Source organism: Balaenoptera acutorostrata, chromosome 4 (genome assembly GCF_949987535.1).
Source record: "Balaenoptera acutorostrata chromosome 4, mBalAcu1.1, whole genome shotgun sequence".
Taxonomy (NCBI): domain Eukaryota; kingdom Metazoa; phylum Chordata; class Mammalia; order Artiodactyla; family Balaenopteridae; genus Balaenoptera; species Balaenoptera acutorostrata.
In genome coordinates this window covers 46072310-46088896 of record NC_080067.1, presented here as the reverse complement: position 1 = coordinate 46088896, position 16587 = coordinate 46072310, and the positions used below count along the sequence as shown (strand labels likewise).

The 16587-nt window shown below is 37.4% G+C and overlaps 1 protein-coding gene across 3 annotated transcripts in view; it reads left to right on the top strand.

Annotated features, from left to right (window-relative positions):
* Positions 1 to 16587, top strand: part of IFT80 (intraflagellar transport 80) — a 147354-nt gene that overhangs the window by 42447 nt on the left and 88320 nt on the right. The gene's annotated exons all lie outside the window — the stretch shown is intronic.

Below are 16587 nucleotides of genomic sequence, written 5' to 3'. Positions count from 1 at the left end.
CTTTCTGGAAATACTTATTTTAAGCATGGTTGTGAAAGATGGTAAAGTGTTAAAATTTATGCCCAATCAATATAGAGAATTCAGTTTTGAACCTTTTTTTTTTTAACTGCCGATATGTTTCATACAAAAATTTTGGTTGTATATTTTTGGTAAGGAATTGATACTAAATTTTTTAAATGGTCATTTTAAAACCAAAGAATTCATATTTGAATGTGTGTGAGATATTTCCCTAACAAGAGACTATGCCCTCTATACAAATTCTGTTTAGAACTTAGGCAAACAGCCAAGCTCAGCAGCATTTACCCACTGTATTTGAAGAATGAATTGTTTCATCAAAGTGCTCCAGAGGTGGCAGCATTATATGAGTGGGGCTATTCCATACTGTTCCTAACTAGGAGGAAATCACATAATTTTTCTGTGGCTTATTTTCCTCAAATGTAAAACAGGACAGTTAATTTAGAATTCTTAGAGCTTGCTTTTTTTTTTTTTTTTTTAAATTATTTATTTATTTATGGCTGTGTTGGGTCTTCGTTTCCGTGCAAGGGCTTTCTCTAGTTGTGGCAAGTGGGGACCACTCTTCATCGCGGTGCGCGGGCCTTTCACTATCGCGGCCCCTCCCGTTGCGGGGCACAGGCTCCAGACGCGCAGGCTCAGTAGTTGTGGCTCACGGGCCCAGTTGCTCCGCGGCATGTGGGATCCTCCCAGACCAGGGCTCGAACCCGTGTTCGAGAATCTGCCTGCCAACCCGTGTCTACATTGGCAGGCAGATTCTCAACCACTGCGCCACCAGGGAAGCCCTAGAATTCTTAGAGGTTTTTAAATGACCTATTAAGTTTTCTGGTTGCTTGTTTTTTATCATATGAAATATAAAGTCCTCTGCCTGACTTTGAAGCTGCCTGAAACCTGGTGTCATAAAACCTCTTGTCTTTTCTCCCCGTAACTCTCTAATTTGTATCTGTGTTCAAATCAGACTCATGAATCTTCTCTGCCCCTCACTAACATCCTCATCTTCTCTTTTCATGGAATGCTCTCATCTCTTACACTTAATGAGTTCTTCCTATTTTTTAAGGCTCACTTCATATTTGACTTCTTTTCATGATACCTTCCATAGATAAAGTTTATTTATCTGTTTTTCTAACTTCCTCTCACCTAGATCTCTTTTCTTAGTTTTAACATAAGGATGTTAAGTTAGACCATCTCATTTTCATCTGATCTTCTATCAATGATTCTCAGTCTATAGAATATATATTCTCATTTTCACAGTGTGTTATACTCTTATATCATCCATTTTAGTTTTATGTATATTATTTTTGACTCTATAGTTTATAAGATCCTATAGCTTAATGATTCTCTATTATCTGTACAATGCAGTAGATACTCAGTAATTCACTAATAAGTCAATTTAAGCATAATAATTTAAATTTGCCAATAAATTTGAAAATATTTAAAAATTTTAAAAACTTGGGGCATTGAATTGATCTGAATAACTGAATTAAAGATTTACTTAATTAAACACCAAACCTATTTTTAGAATGTCAACTATTCGGGACAAGTAAATTTTCTAAAAGAATTTTGTTCTTACCTTGTTCAACTGAATAGACTGAATATATTGTAATAATTTTTTAAGACTTGAGATTAACATTTTAAATATATTTTCTTTTATTCAATAGATATCAAATATATACTAGTCATCAGAGAGTATTTTGGAAACTGGGGATGGGAAGATGTAAAGATTTTCACTCAAGTTGTTGGCAGTCTAGTGGAGAATCAGACTATAAGACTGTGTAAGTGCTATACATGAGGTTGCTGTGTGCAAGCACAATAGAGGAGTGGCAGAGCCTAACTCTGCCTGTGGGACACTGACTGAGAGCTGAGGCTTGAAGAATTAATACTTCTTCAAGGAGACATGGTGGGAGAAGAGAGTTGTAGGCAGAAGGAACCTCTTGTGCATCGAAGTATGGTGCTTTTTGTGCAATGTCAATAAGATTTTGCATGGGATGGTACCAGGAGATAATACAGAAAAGATATTCTCAGACCAGATCTGTGTTTGCCATCTAAAAGAGTCTAGATTTTACTATTTTAAAATCTAGTTATTTTATGTGGAGCCCCCTTAGGGGTTACTGTGGGGTAGAAAAGACGTGAGGAGGTTGAGCCCCTGGTCCTCCTCCACCCAGAAAAGCTCTACATTAATCAGCTTTGATATTTGAGCATCCAATATAAGATTTCCTTTGAACAGCTAAAACAATGAAGTTGGAAAACCAATATGTGAGTCAGTAGAGAGCCATGGATGGTGGGTAGTAACATGATAATATTCAAATATTGGAAATATTGATTTGGTATCAGGAACAGTGGTGCAGAAGAGGGAACAGAACATGTAAAGGCAAAGAATTATTACTGTTTGTTAGACAAATTAAAATGTCAGTGAGGTTGTAGTAGTTTGGATTTTATCCTCAGGGCAGTGGTGAGCCATGGATCCATGTTAAGTGACCTTTTAGGTGTGGAATTTTAGGGAAGCATACTGTGAGGTCAGCAGGGAGGTTGGGTTAGAGGGGAGGTAGACTGAAGGCAGGATGGCTAATTAGAGGCTATTGCAGTAGTACAAGAAAATGATGTTAGCCTGAATAATAGAGAATAGCAGTGGGGATGGAAAGAAGTGGGCAGGTTTAGGGGATAAATTCTTGCTATAAAAAGTGGGAAGAGTCAAGAATAATTATTTGGATTTCAACTTGAGTACCTTACTGTCTTGGTGCTGGCCTGAGGATAATGTTCTCTTATGGTATGGTATAATTTGTGCTGGCTTTGTGTAATATAATTTTATTCGATCCCTGTGTAATCATTACAGTAATAAATCGTTACCTAAATTTCAGAGTTCATAAGTATCACCTGGGCATTGCTAAAATACATATTCTTGAGCCCCCATTTGCAATGTAATGAATCAAAATTTCAGGAGAATGGGGTCCAGAAAGTTGTATTCTTAAGAAGTTCCCTGGTTATCCTCAGATTATACTGGAAGGAACACTTAAAACATGTGAGATGTTTGATAGTCCTTCTCAGTTCTGAGAGTGATAATGCTTGCCCTACTGTAGAAAAAATACTTTTATTTTAGAGATGAAATAGTAAATGACAATGACGGTGATATCAAAAGGGTAGTCTAATTGAAAAGATAAACTTAAAAAAAAAAACTCATGTAGTAATTTATTCTTCTGATTCTTCCTTAGCGTCTGCTTCATTTAAAATTACTTTGGGGATATAATTATTTTATCTCTCATAATCTGTTACTTAAAGTTGTATAATTAATCGTAGCAGTCATTTATCCATGAGCCATATTTTGTGTCAGAATTTCAGTATTAGATATTATAAGAATCTGGTCCTCAAGAATGATCTATACCCTATCATTTTGCTACAGGGAAAATGTTTATAGTATATGAATAATGTGTGTGATGATATTGTCTCAACTTTCTAAATTGATTCTTTCAAAATAACTGGTTTTAAATACTATTGGAACATTTACATTCATTGAATTACCAGTGGATTTTTTTGTTTTGTTTTACTTCTGTTGTGTATTTTCACAGAAAATATTTGGAACTCTTGCATGCAATTATTTTTTCTTTTTGCATGATTTTTATTAACTTTATAAGATCTCCCTTCATATGATTATCATTTAGATTTTATGAGCTATTTGATTAAACCACGTTCTGTCTATTCCTAGAATGGTATCTAGAAATAGATATGTATGTTGATTTGTTCAAAACTTTCTGGAGGATAATTTGACATTGTATGTTGAACCCCCAAGAAATGTACATATACTGTACCTCCACCCAGCAACTCCAGGCCTAGGAATTTATATCCTACAGAAATAGTAGGATAAAGAATGCTCAATGTGGAATTTCCCTGGCAGTCCAGTGGTTAGGACTCGGTGCTTTCACCGCCGAGGGCCTGGTCAGGAAACTAAGATCCCGCAAACTGCATGGCGTGGCCAAAAAAAAAAAAAGAATGCTCAGTGAAGTGTTATTTATAGTTTAACAAATGAAAAGCAACCTAAATCTCCAACATTAGGACATTATTTAATTATGGAATATAATTATTATGATGATCGTTATATAGTTATTAAAAGTGATAATCTGCTTTCATAATGCCATGAAAAGATTTTTAAGATATATAGTCAGAAAAAAGTTACAAATTTTATGCATAGGATGGTCCTATTTGTGTAAAGATATGTGTCTATATATGAATAGAAAAATAGTCTGACAATATAACACATTTTAACAATGGTTATCCCTGCAGTTTGAAGTGATAGGTGATTTTTTTCATAACTGCATTTTCTAAAATTTTCAAATAAAAGACATGCTTTGTATAATTTTTGAAGAGGGAAAAAACTAGATTTATCCTTTAATTTTATTTTGCTTGCACAATTCATTGGATTCTCTAATCATGTAATTCAGTTTTCTTTCCTTTTTAAACAAATGCTGAGTTTTGAAGCTATTTAATTTATATGTATATATAATTAAAACATGGAAAATTGTTTTTAAGGTGATATAGAACATATACATCTTTATTGGGAAGTAATTCTGTTCACTAAGATATAAATGCTATAAGCATTTTGAGTCAAAACCAAATTACCTACTGCACAATTACTTCCTGCACATCTTTTTAAAAAATGCCAAGCAGACATTCCCCTTGTGGAGTTTACTTTCTTGTTGCTAAGACAGGTATTAAATGATTAATTACCCACTCAGTTATTTAATTACAGTTGTAATAAATTTTACAAGGAGGTACAGGCTGTTCCTAGTAATGAGAACTAATCTATTTGGAGGGTCAAGGCAAGTTCGTGTGGTGAAAGGTAAGAAGGGCAATGCTTATTGAGATTCTTCACCTTTTCTACTTACTGAGTAAGTGGTGTCAAGTTAGAGCCGAAAATTTAAGTCAGCTGGTGCTGCATACTTTTCTCACACAATTGTTTATCTGTTGAAAAAAACTTATTAAGGCTTCTTTTAAGAAGTAAGTACATGTTCTCTTCAACCTAGAAATGTCACTCATAAATGTAGCTCCTTGCTTCTTTTTTTTTCCTCAAAATCTGCAACTTAAAGTAGTATAATTAATAGTAGTAATCATTTATCCAGGGCCAGATTCTGTGGAAGAATTTCAATATTAGATATTATAAAAATCTGGTCCTGAGGAAGGATTTGCTACAAATTTATCAGATTTCTATCTTGAGAGCTCTGTTTTGAGAGCTCTTAACAGATTTTTAGTTGAGTGCAGTGTTCTTAATCAACATTTTAAAGATTCTTATCTAGGCTTCCTTGACAGAAATTGGACAGTAATTTTTTAATATAGGGCTTAAAGAATGATGTTGGTGTAAACTTTCAGGTTATCTGTGAAATAATAAGCCTAGAAAAATATGATTTTTGTAAATATTTTCTTTTAATGTTTTTCAAGAAATATTTCTAGTGGGAGAAAAAAGCTCAAATGCTTGGAGGCTGTAAACAATAAGTTTTGGTTTGAATATATTCCTTATTATGCATGTATGTAAATGGACTGATGAGAAGAATATTTGAAAAAGCAGAAATTTTTATATTTTTGTATAGGTACATTACTCCAACTCAGTTGTTATATAGTAAATCTAATATTCCCATTGACTTTCATCATAAAATTGGAATTTTCTAAAAAGACCCTCACTAGGCTGATACGAAACTCCTGTTCCTATTTACATCTTCTATTTAAGCAGGCAAGTTACCTGTATTGGTTCAGAATTCACATCCTGGCTCACTTTTGTGGATTGTTGTTCAAATATCAATTTCATTTTCAAAGCCATTTCAGTGCAATTCTGGTTTGCCCTGCTTGTTTTCAACCCAGGGGCAAATTTGAAACCTAGGTGGTATTCCATAGTTCAGTTAGTTGTCATGGTTTTACTGTGTTGATTCAAGTCAGTTGCATGAATAGGCCGCTTGATGGTGTTCCAAGGGCTTTATACATAGACTTAAAGAATACCGTTCTCCAGTTCCCTCCTCTCCATAATCCTACCCCAACTCTTGTAGCGAGGGGGTTGGGTGCTGCCTCTTTGCTGTCATTAGTGCAAATCAGGGATGGTAGATGGGGGGCCCACTGGGCAGCCTTCACAGTGCTCATTGGAGAGGGCCACTGCTTTGGCATTGCAGGGCTGGAATGGTCTGAGGGGCTCTGTCTCTACAGAACCACGTGGGGAGGCGGAAAGGTGCTACCTCTGTTCACTTGAGTGCTGAGCGGGAATGTTCCACAGGGCTCCATCCCACTGTTTCCACAGCACACAGTGCCTGGTGGGGAGAGTGCCATGGTTTCTTTCATGGTGTGTGTTTGGAGAAGGGTAGTTATGTCCAAAGGGTTCCATCCTGCATTGCAACCCCTCTACCTGGCCCCTTGACCAGAGAATGAGCATTACTTGGTGCTTGTTTTGTCTCACATACTACTTAGAGTTAATATAATACCATTTCATGTAAAATATAAGAACCTTGCGTCCATGTTATTCCATTTACCCACCTTTCCTTAATGTATAATTGTATTGCATCTATCACAATATGATATAGTTTTTGCTGTTAAAAGTCATATTCATTTTAAAGAAATTAAGGAAGAAAGAAATGTTTAGCATTTCTAGTGCTCTCATTTCTTCCCAAAGATACTAATTTCCATCTGATACAATTTTCCTTCAACCTATAAATCTTCTTTTAGGCATATCTCATAGTGTATAACTGCTGGTGATGAATTTTCTTTCTTTCTGTATATTTGAAAATGTTTTTATTTTTCTCTTTGCTGGATTTACAGTTCTGGGTTGACAGAGTTGTTTTTCCTTTCTTTCAGCACTTTAAAGATATTGTTCTACTCTCTTTTGGTCTTTATTGTTTTTGATGAGAAATAAGTGACTGTTGGTATCATTGCTCTCCTGAATGTAAAGTGGCCTTTACCTCTGGCTGCTTTGCAGATTTTCTCTATGTGTTTGGTTTTCAGTAGTTTGATAGTGTATGACTTTCTTTGTATTTGTCTTGTTTGGGATTCTTTATACCTCTTGAATATGTAAATTTATGATTTCACCAAACTGGGGGAAATTTTGGCCATTGTTTTTTCAAATTTTTTCTGCCCCATTCCCTTCCCTGCTGGAAGTCCAATTACAAATTTTTTAGACCTTTGATGTTGTCCCACAGGTCAACAAGGCTCTATTCTTATTTCTTCAATCTTTTTTCCCCTCATTTCTAGGAATTTACTCTAAAGATCATTGGACAAGTACACAAAGATGTATGCATAACAATTTCATCGCAGTATTATAATGGTAAAATTCAGAAATAAAGTGTCCACAAGTGGGGGCTGATTAGGTTAATATTCTATATACCTAAAATGGAATACCCTCAAGTCATTAAAAGCGGGGAAGAGGGATTATGTTTAATAACCTGGAAAGCTATCTATGGTAAGTTATTTAGTAAAAAGACCAGGTTTTATTCTGTGATCTCACTTGTATAAAATTGTATACCCATATCTCTAACTACCTCTAACTACTAAATATTGTGGCTAAAGGTACACCCAATACTATATTTGGGTGATCTTTTGCTTCTTTATATGATTTTGTGTAGTGTGAACCTTTTTTAGTGACTGTGTATCAATGGTACAGATGCAGTAAAGGTCTTTAAAAAATTCTTCAATAAAAATAAACAAAAGAGAAGTGATGTTGCAGAAAATGGTAGAGTAGGATGCTCCAAGAATTGGTCCCTCCACTCAAGCAACCATTAACTGGCAAAAAAAAAAAATATATCAGAATCAACTTTTTCAGAGCTCTGGAATCTAATCCAAAACTTTGTAGCAACCAGGGAAATGCTTAATGAAGAAAGAAAGAGGGTGCTAAATTTTGGTAAGAAAGCATTGTGGCGTTTTTTGCTTACCTGCCTACCATCCCCCATTCCCAGCTTGGCAGTGGCCACGGGAATGGCAGCCTGAGTTCTGGTGCAGCTTGTTGGTGCCAGGGGAACAATATGGACCATGTTCTCAGAAAACTGTTGTTATGCTTTTTGGTTCCCCTGAGACACCTGCACAGAGGCTTGTCTTTGTTTTGCCTTCCTTGGAAATCTCTCAGAGCTGGAGTAGCTTCCCAGGTGGCATCTGTTGAAAGCATGTAAAGACATACTACCCACAGCCACTTGGGGCAAGGGATGGTGAATGGGGCAAGCTGCAGGTAGACCAAAAAAGCCTGGGAAGGAAGAGGCTGAGGAGGAAGATGTATGGAAAAATAAGGGCTTTGGAGAGCTGTCACATATACTGAGGAATTCAGTGTGCAACACACATGCTCAGGGCCAGACACACAGAAAAGACTTTAGAGGAGTATTACTGGCAGGTCTTTGGGCTCTGCACAGGCAGGAGGTGAAGGCTAAGGCCGAATTATAGGTGGCCTGGCTAAGTGTTGAAGGAGTGCCCCAGCTCAGAGCCCATTGGCAGAGTGGGAGAGTATTTTTTTCTTTGTTTTTGGCTCTGTCAGGTTGCTAGCTGACCACTGAGATAACAGAATGAAGACTTCAGTGACCATCCATGAAAGGAATACAGTCTTTGCAAAAATAATTTGGAAAAGTCACTAAATAAACAGATGACTGTATCCCTCAAAAAGAAACAACATCAAGCCCTGGTGAGGGGGGAAGAATTTGATTTCCAGAGTTTACCACATAATAATATTCAAAACGTCCACTTTTTAACAAAAAATTACAAGTATACAAAGTATGGCTCATTCATAGGAAAAAAAGAAATAGAAACTCCCTCCAGAAGCCCATCATTGGACTTACTATACAAAGACTTTAAATCAGTGGTCTTATAGAAATTATAAAAAAAGAACCAAATAGAAAATCTTTAACTGAAAAAAAAATGAGCAAAGGATAAAAGAAGTGTATTGTAAATGCCTCCAGAACCCCCAAGTATATTCAGTTTCTTCAGTGATGGGTTCATTTTTTCTAATGCCATTTCCCACTCATGAGAAAATGGGAAAATGGGCCTCCTCATAAAGTGTTGAAGTACAGCTTTTCTCAAGCATAATTTGGCAAAGTCTATCAAGATCCTTGAAGTCTTTGACACAGCTATTATACTTTCAAGGAAGCTTAAAAATGCACTGCATATTCATTTGTTCATTTATTTTCATATTCATTAATTTCTTTGCAAATGTTTATTGAGAGTCTATTATGTGCCAGGCACTTGCCCTAGGTGTTAAAAAAGCAGCAGTAAGTGGGACTTCCCTGGTAGTCCCATTTGGGTCCAGTGGTAAAGAATCCGCCTTCCAATGCAGGGGATGCGTGTTCAATCCCTGGTCGGGGAACTAAGATCCCACATGCCATGGGGCAACTAAGCCCACGTGCCACAGCTACTGAGCTCGGGTGCCTCAATGAGAGAGCCCGAGTGCAGAGGCCACAAACTACAGAACCCACGTGCCCTGGAGCCTGCGTACCACAACTTGAGAGAGAAAACCCACACACCACAACTAGAGAGAAGCCCGTGCGCCGCAGTGAAAGATCCCACGTGCCGCAACTAAGACCCGATGAAGCCAAAAAAAAAATAATAATGATAATAAAAAGAGGACTTCCCTGGTGGCACAATGGTTAAGAATCCACCTGCCAATGCAGGGGACACGGGTTCAAGCCCTGGTCCGTGAAGATCCCACATGACGTGGAGCAACTAAGCCCGTGCGCCACAACTACTGAGCCTGTGCTCTAGAGCCTGAGAGCCACAACTACTGAAGCCCACGTGCCACAACTACTAAAGCCCATGCGCCTAGAGCCCGTGCTCTGTAACAAGAGAAGCCACCTCAATGAGAAGCCTGAGCACTGCAACAAAGAGTAGCCCCCGCTCACTGCAACTAGAGAAAGCCCGCGCACAGCAACGAAGACCCAACGCGGCCATAAATAAATAAATAAATAAATAAATAAATAAATAAATAAAAGAAAAAATAATAATAAAAAGGAAAAAAAAAAAAGAAACAGCAGTAAACAAAAATAAATTCCCTGCTCTGGAGCGTTTTTATTTCAGCAGACAAAAGACTATAAACAAACAGAATGAATACATGATATGTTAAGTGGTAATAAATGCTATAAAAAAATAAAGGTAGGTATGGGAGATGGCATTATTCTAGGAGAAGTGGTCAGGGAATATCAGACACAAACTAAAATTTTCCCCTGGATTCCATAATACATTTTATTTTTACCTTTGATTTTTTTAAATGCATGATTCAAATATGTAAGGTAAAAACTTTAAAATTAACATAGTTATTATAAATAAATACACAGAATATATTAATGAATTGCATTATATTACGTTAAGTGGAACAGAATGCAAGGGAAAAGATCTGAATATATAAAGTACCTTTGGCCAGATTTTAAATTAACTGACGTCATTGCTTTTATTTATCAGCAGGTGGTGCTATTGCTTATGTAAGAGAGAACTTTTTTCATTTTCTCTGTTCTTGAATATCATAATAGTCATAATAAAAAGTCTTCCCTCCATTCATTCTCCCATTCAGTTAAAATAATTGCAATGATTCATCATCTGCAGTAACTGGTCATACTGCTATATGTGACTTTTCATTGTCAATTATGTATGTCAGCACGTAATTTAAGACAGCCTGCAATTTGCCAATTCCTGGTATATTAGAGAGAATATTGATATTAAAAATCGTTAGTGTACCTTAAAGAAAAATAAGAAACTTTGCGTCTATTTTCTTTTCCTCCTAAACTTAATTTGTGAATGCACAATTTTATGAATTGAATTAATCCAACTTGGCTAAAGATATGCTTTTGAGGATCCTTTTACTCTAATATATTTATGTAGAAGTAGTAAAGAGAAGAGTGAAGTTGACATTTAGGAAGTACTTTCAAAAGTTGTTATAATCAAGTCATGTTTTTTTTAGTTTAAATAGCTCTCATTTCCCTGTTGGGAATTTGACAGAATACAGAGAAAAAAAATGGTATCCTAAGCAGTTTGACAGAATACAGGGGAAAAAAATGGTATCCTCCCTCAAAGAGATGTAATATCCTTTAATACGTCGACAATTTGAAGACGAATTCTCAATTGTTCTCTGCATTGTGCTGTCCAGTATGATTGCTTATTTTATTTTATTTTATTTTAATGTAGGAATAGTATTGATATGTTTGTAGAGCCCTGGAGTCAAGACTGCAGTGGTGAATTTACAAAGTTAAAGGTTTCTTCTGGGCCTTCAGGTTCTTCATCTATAAAATAGATGATCTGGGCTAAGTGATCGCCTCTCTCCTTTCAACTCCACAGTTCTATGATGCCTTTTCCATGGGCACTGGACATATTGCTTGCTTCCTTTCCTGAGTAGTATTAGTGTGGTGCGTCTTTGTTTTTTAAAATAAGGTTTGTAGAGGAGGAAGCAGCACTCTACATGATGTGCCAGAAGTGGGAAAAACTGAGGTAGTGCTAGAGAAGTGTGGCTGATCCTAGAACTTCACACTTACCCGACATTTTATTATAGCTGGGTGCAAGTAACAGAAACCATTAAGCAAAAAAGAGCAATTTGCTCTAAAATTACAGGGTTATCTTCTAGAAGCCAGAGCAAGGATGTAGCTAGGCCTCAGGAATCAGAAACTGGAATGCTAAGAAAACACACAGTGTGGTTCCTTTGTGCCTTTTGCCTCTGCTTTTCTCTCTGCATATCCCTCCTCTTTTTCCTTTCCCAGCAAACTGACCCCTCCCCAACCCTCCCCAGTTTACCTGCTGGAAAGTGACAAATGTCAACAGTTCTCAAGTATACATCTCTACTCAGGAGAGTAGCCAGACTGAGACAAGAATCTTAGTCCTAGTTTTAAATACCCTCAGGGAAGGGGTCACTGGCCCAACCTTGGTTAAGAACTCATGCCTGGTCAATCAGGTTGGGGTATGTTGTATAAACATGGTCATCAGGACTCTAATGCAGTAACCATAGGGATTGCTGGAGAGGGCCAGGTCCTAGAAAATGGAGGAGGTTGCCATTTGTGTTTCAAAGCCTCCTTAGCCATATTTGCCAAAAATTTTCAGTTTAATTCTCTGAGAGTTTTTCTTTCTACATGAATAAATTTCTGTCTTTATAATGAAAATTAGAATTGTATTTTCAGATTTGCTATAAAACCAACTTTGCTAGAAACCATAAAGCCATAAAATATAAACATAAAGTAAGGGAACTGGGCTGCCTTTACAGTAATAAGACCCTGTTGTCCAGAATTGAGAAACTTAGCAAGCAATACAACATCAGAGTTCTATTACAGAATTTACTTTTAATCTTTTTAAAATCAACACTTAAGGGCTTCCTTGGTGGTGCAGTGGTTAAGAATCGCCTGACAATGCAGGGGACATGGGTTCTAGCCCTGGTCCAGGAAGATCCCACATGCCGCAGAGCAACTAAGCCCGTGCGCCACAACTACTGAGCCTGCGCTCTAGAGCCTGCGAGCCACAACTACAGAGCCCTCATGCCACAAGTACTGAAGCCCGCGCACCTAGAGCCCGTGCTCCGCAACAAGAGAAGCCACTGCAATGAGAAGCCCGCGCACCACAATGAAGAGTAGCCCCCGCTCGCCGCAACTAGAGAAAGCCCGCGTGCAGCAACGAAGACCCAATGCAGCCCAAAATAAAATAAATAAAATAAATAAATTTGTTTAAAAATAAACCACTTAACATATAGATGTTCCATAAATGTTGCATTTTTTAAAAAATAAATTTATTTTATTTATTTTTTTGGCTGTGTTGGATCTTCGTTGCTGCACGCGGGCTTTCTCTAGTTGTGGTGCGCAGGCTTCTCATTGTGATGGCTTCTCTTGTTGCAGAGCACAGGCTCTAGGCGCTCAGGCTTCAGTAGTTGTGGCACATGGGCTCAGTAGTTGTGGCACACGGGCTTAGTTGTTCCATGGCATGTGGAATCTTCCCGGACCAGGGCTCGAACCCGTATCCTCTGCATTGACAGACGGATTCTTAACCACTGTGCTACCAGGGAATTCCAAATGTTGTGTTTTAACGCATCATTGTACAGACAAAATATATTGTTTTGGTTTTTAATGACTTACATTAACTCAACTGATGTAACTCAATTAATGACTTCCATTGTAGCATTTTGACTAGTTTTACTAGAATTGATCCATTTAGTCAGTTTGGTTGATGTTTTTGAGATGGCTAGTTTAAAATTTGTAAATCTTTGACTTTTAATTTGCTCCTTGGATTTTTTTAAATTTTAAAAGTTGTGTTTGGTTGAAGTCATGGTTAAGCTCTGGGAAGGAAGACTTGCTTAAAGACACAGGCACATTCATTCATCCATTCAACAAATATTCGTGTGTGTTAAGTTCTGTGTGATACTCTGACTATTCAAGGAATAACATCCATACCTGTACTCTAGGAGTAGCTCACCTCTTTTGAGAGTACTGATATGTAAACAGATAATGTAATAACATAGTTATTTAATGGCAAAGTTTATAATTGTGGGAGAATGAATAAAGAATAGAATAATGGTAAATTTTCAGATATGTCTGTACTTATTTTGGATGAGGCTAAATTGGTTAAAGTAAACTTCCTCTCTGATGGAGTAACTTAAAAAACATTAAAAAACCTTTTTTTTTAAATGAACAACAAACCATGTGTTGTTGTTGTTTTTCACCAAGAAGCACAAATATGAATTTGCTTTTTTCTGATTTTGGTACCTAAAAAATCTAAATATAATTCTCTATTTCTAGAAGCACAGAACTTTACTTCTGTTTGACAAATGTTCTCTAGATGTGCATATGCTAAAATCACACAAAATACATGGGCCTTTCCAGCTCTGACTCCTCATACGCAGTATGTCATTGTTCCTGTGCCCTCCATTTGGGGGAGAAGCTGTAGTTTCCTCTTCTAAAATATCTCTCGTATTTTCTTTTATTTATAAATACCTCATAAATCAAACTTCAATATTCACACATTCTGATTAGTCATTGCCAGAGATACCAATCATGTAAAAAAAAAATCCTTTATTTTGATCTAAGAAAAGATGTTGTTTCCTTTTATTTCATTGTCTTTAGTGAAATTATCTTCCCCTTACTTACTCTTCCTTCTTTTAAAGAATCCTACAGATTTTTTTCAGATTTTTTAATTAGTCCATATCTAATTATTTACAGTATTATTTGTTAGGGGCTATAGATTTGACAATTTAAAATTGTTCCTTAAGGACTTTTCCCCCCAGTATTCCAAGATTATCCATATTTTCTCTGAGGAAGGCTCTGTCTCATAGTCTAATTTTTCATACTATTAGGAAATATTCCTGAAAAATGATAGCTTTATTTTTCTTAATATAATCTCAATGCTTTTTGTACAATTCACATGATGGAATATTAAATGCCTATTTTGCTTGACTCTATAAACTCATTTTGTTCTTTTTTCTTTCTAAAAGCAACTTGTTCAAAAATTTTAAAATATTTTATATATATGTGTGTGTATATATACATATACACACATACACATACATATATATCCTTGATCATTCAGTCCCTCATGAATAATACCAAGATCCTACTACCACTTGGTGACAAGATGGTCAAATTAATGTGACTAAGCCTTTTGAAAGTCAAAGCCACAAACCCCAAACTACTTTTTTTTTTTTTAATTAATTAATTTATTTATTTATTTTTGGCTGTGTTGGGTCTTCGTTTCTGTGCGAGGGCTTTCTCTAGTTGCGGCAAGTGGGGGGCCACTCTTCATCGCGGTGCGCGGGCCTCTCACTATCGTGGCTTCTCTTGTTGCGGAGCACAGGCTCCAGACGCGCAGGCTCAGCAATTGTGGTTCACGGGCCTAGTCGCTCTGCGGCATGTGGGATCTTCCCAGACCAGGGCTCGAACCTGTGTCCCCTGCATTGGCAGGCAGATTCTTAACCACTGCGCCACCACGGAAGCCCCAAACTACTTTTTAAAAGTGGTAAAAATATTGTTTCATGTGTTTATGCTCATATGTGAATCTTTAGTAAAAAAATGAACATGCTTTTAAAGTACCCAAATTGATTGCTATAATTTTGTGGTAGGCCAAATAATGGGCCCCCAAAGATGCCCATGCCCTAATCCCCAGAACCTGTGAATGTTAACTTAAATGGCAAAAGGGACTTTGCACATATAGTTAAGGGTGTGGACCTTTAGATGGTCACACCATCCTGGATTACTCAGGATGGCCCAAACTAATCATATGAGTACTTAAAAGCAGAGAATCTTTCCCAGCTGGGTTAGAAGATGAAGGACGAGGAGACATTCAAAGTTAGAGCAACTCGACCTCTGTTGCTGGCTTTAAAGGAGGGGGAAGGGGACCCACAGCCAAGGAATGCAGGTGGCCTCTAGAACCTACGAATGGCCAGCATGGAAATGGGGACCTCAGTCCTACAAGTGTAAGAAACTGAATTCTGCTAACATCCTGAATAATCAAGGAAATGGATCCTCCCCCAAAGCCTCTGAAAAGAAATGCAGCCTTGCCAACAACACCTTTATTTTAGCTTAGTGAAACCCATGTTGGATTTATGACCTATAGAACTGTAAGATAATAAAGTTGTGTTGTTTTAAGCCTCTAAGTTTGTGGTAATTTGTTACAGCAGTAATAGAAAAACATCTATGTAACTGAGGTACGGAGCCAGTCTTAGCAATGAGTTACATGGGTGGAATGTTTGGGGAAGGCTTTCACCACCTCTTTACTGGTGTCAAATTTTCTCCTATTAGCTTTATTGCTTTGCTTTAAGAACTTGTTATTTCTTAAAATATAATAGTATCATGGGAGTAACACATTGAACTTGTTATCAGGTTCTTTTCTAGGTAATTTGGCTAGCCGAGAGCAGATTTTGGATGAGAGTGTGAAAAGAGAGGCATAGATACTATTACCCAGGGAGATTTTTTTTTTTTTAAGCGCTTCTTTTTATTTATTTATTTATTTATTTATTTACTGGCTGTGTTGGGTCTTCGTTTCTGCGTGAGGGCTCTCTAGTTGCAGCAAGCGGGGGCCACTCTTCATCGCGGTGCGCGGGCCTCTTACTATCGCGGCCTCTCTTGTTGCGGAGCACAGCCTCCAGACGCACAGGCTCAGTAGTTGTGGCTCACGGGCCTAGTTGCTCCGTGGCATGTGGGATCTTCCCAGACCGGGTCTCGAACCCGTGTCCCCTGCATTGGCAGGCAGATTCTCAACCGCTGCGCCACCAGAGAAGCCCGGGAGATGGGTTTTTATGGGGAGAATTTTTGGCTAGCCATAGAACACCATCAAGGTCCTGGATATTTGGGGAGGTGCCAGTGATATTTGCCCATAGCCAAAGCTAAACTGGCCAGCCTGACAACTTTTCAAGACTGCCTTTGGACAAAAATACAAGCATACCTCAGAGATATTGCTGGAGATATTTCGGGTTTGGTTCGAGACCATCACAATAAGGCAAATATCACAATAAAGGGAGTCACATGAATTTTTTGGTTTCCTGGTGCCTATAAAAGTTATGTTTACACTATACTATAGTCTGTTATGTGTGCAATAGCATTATGTTTTAAAAAAACAATGTGCATACCTTAATTAAAAAATAATCTGTTGGTAAAGGAATGCTAACCATCATCTGAGCTTTCAGTGGTC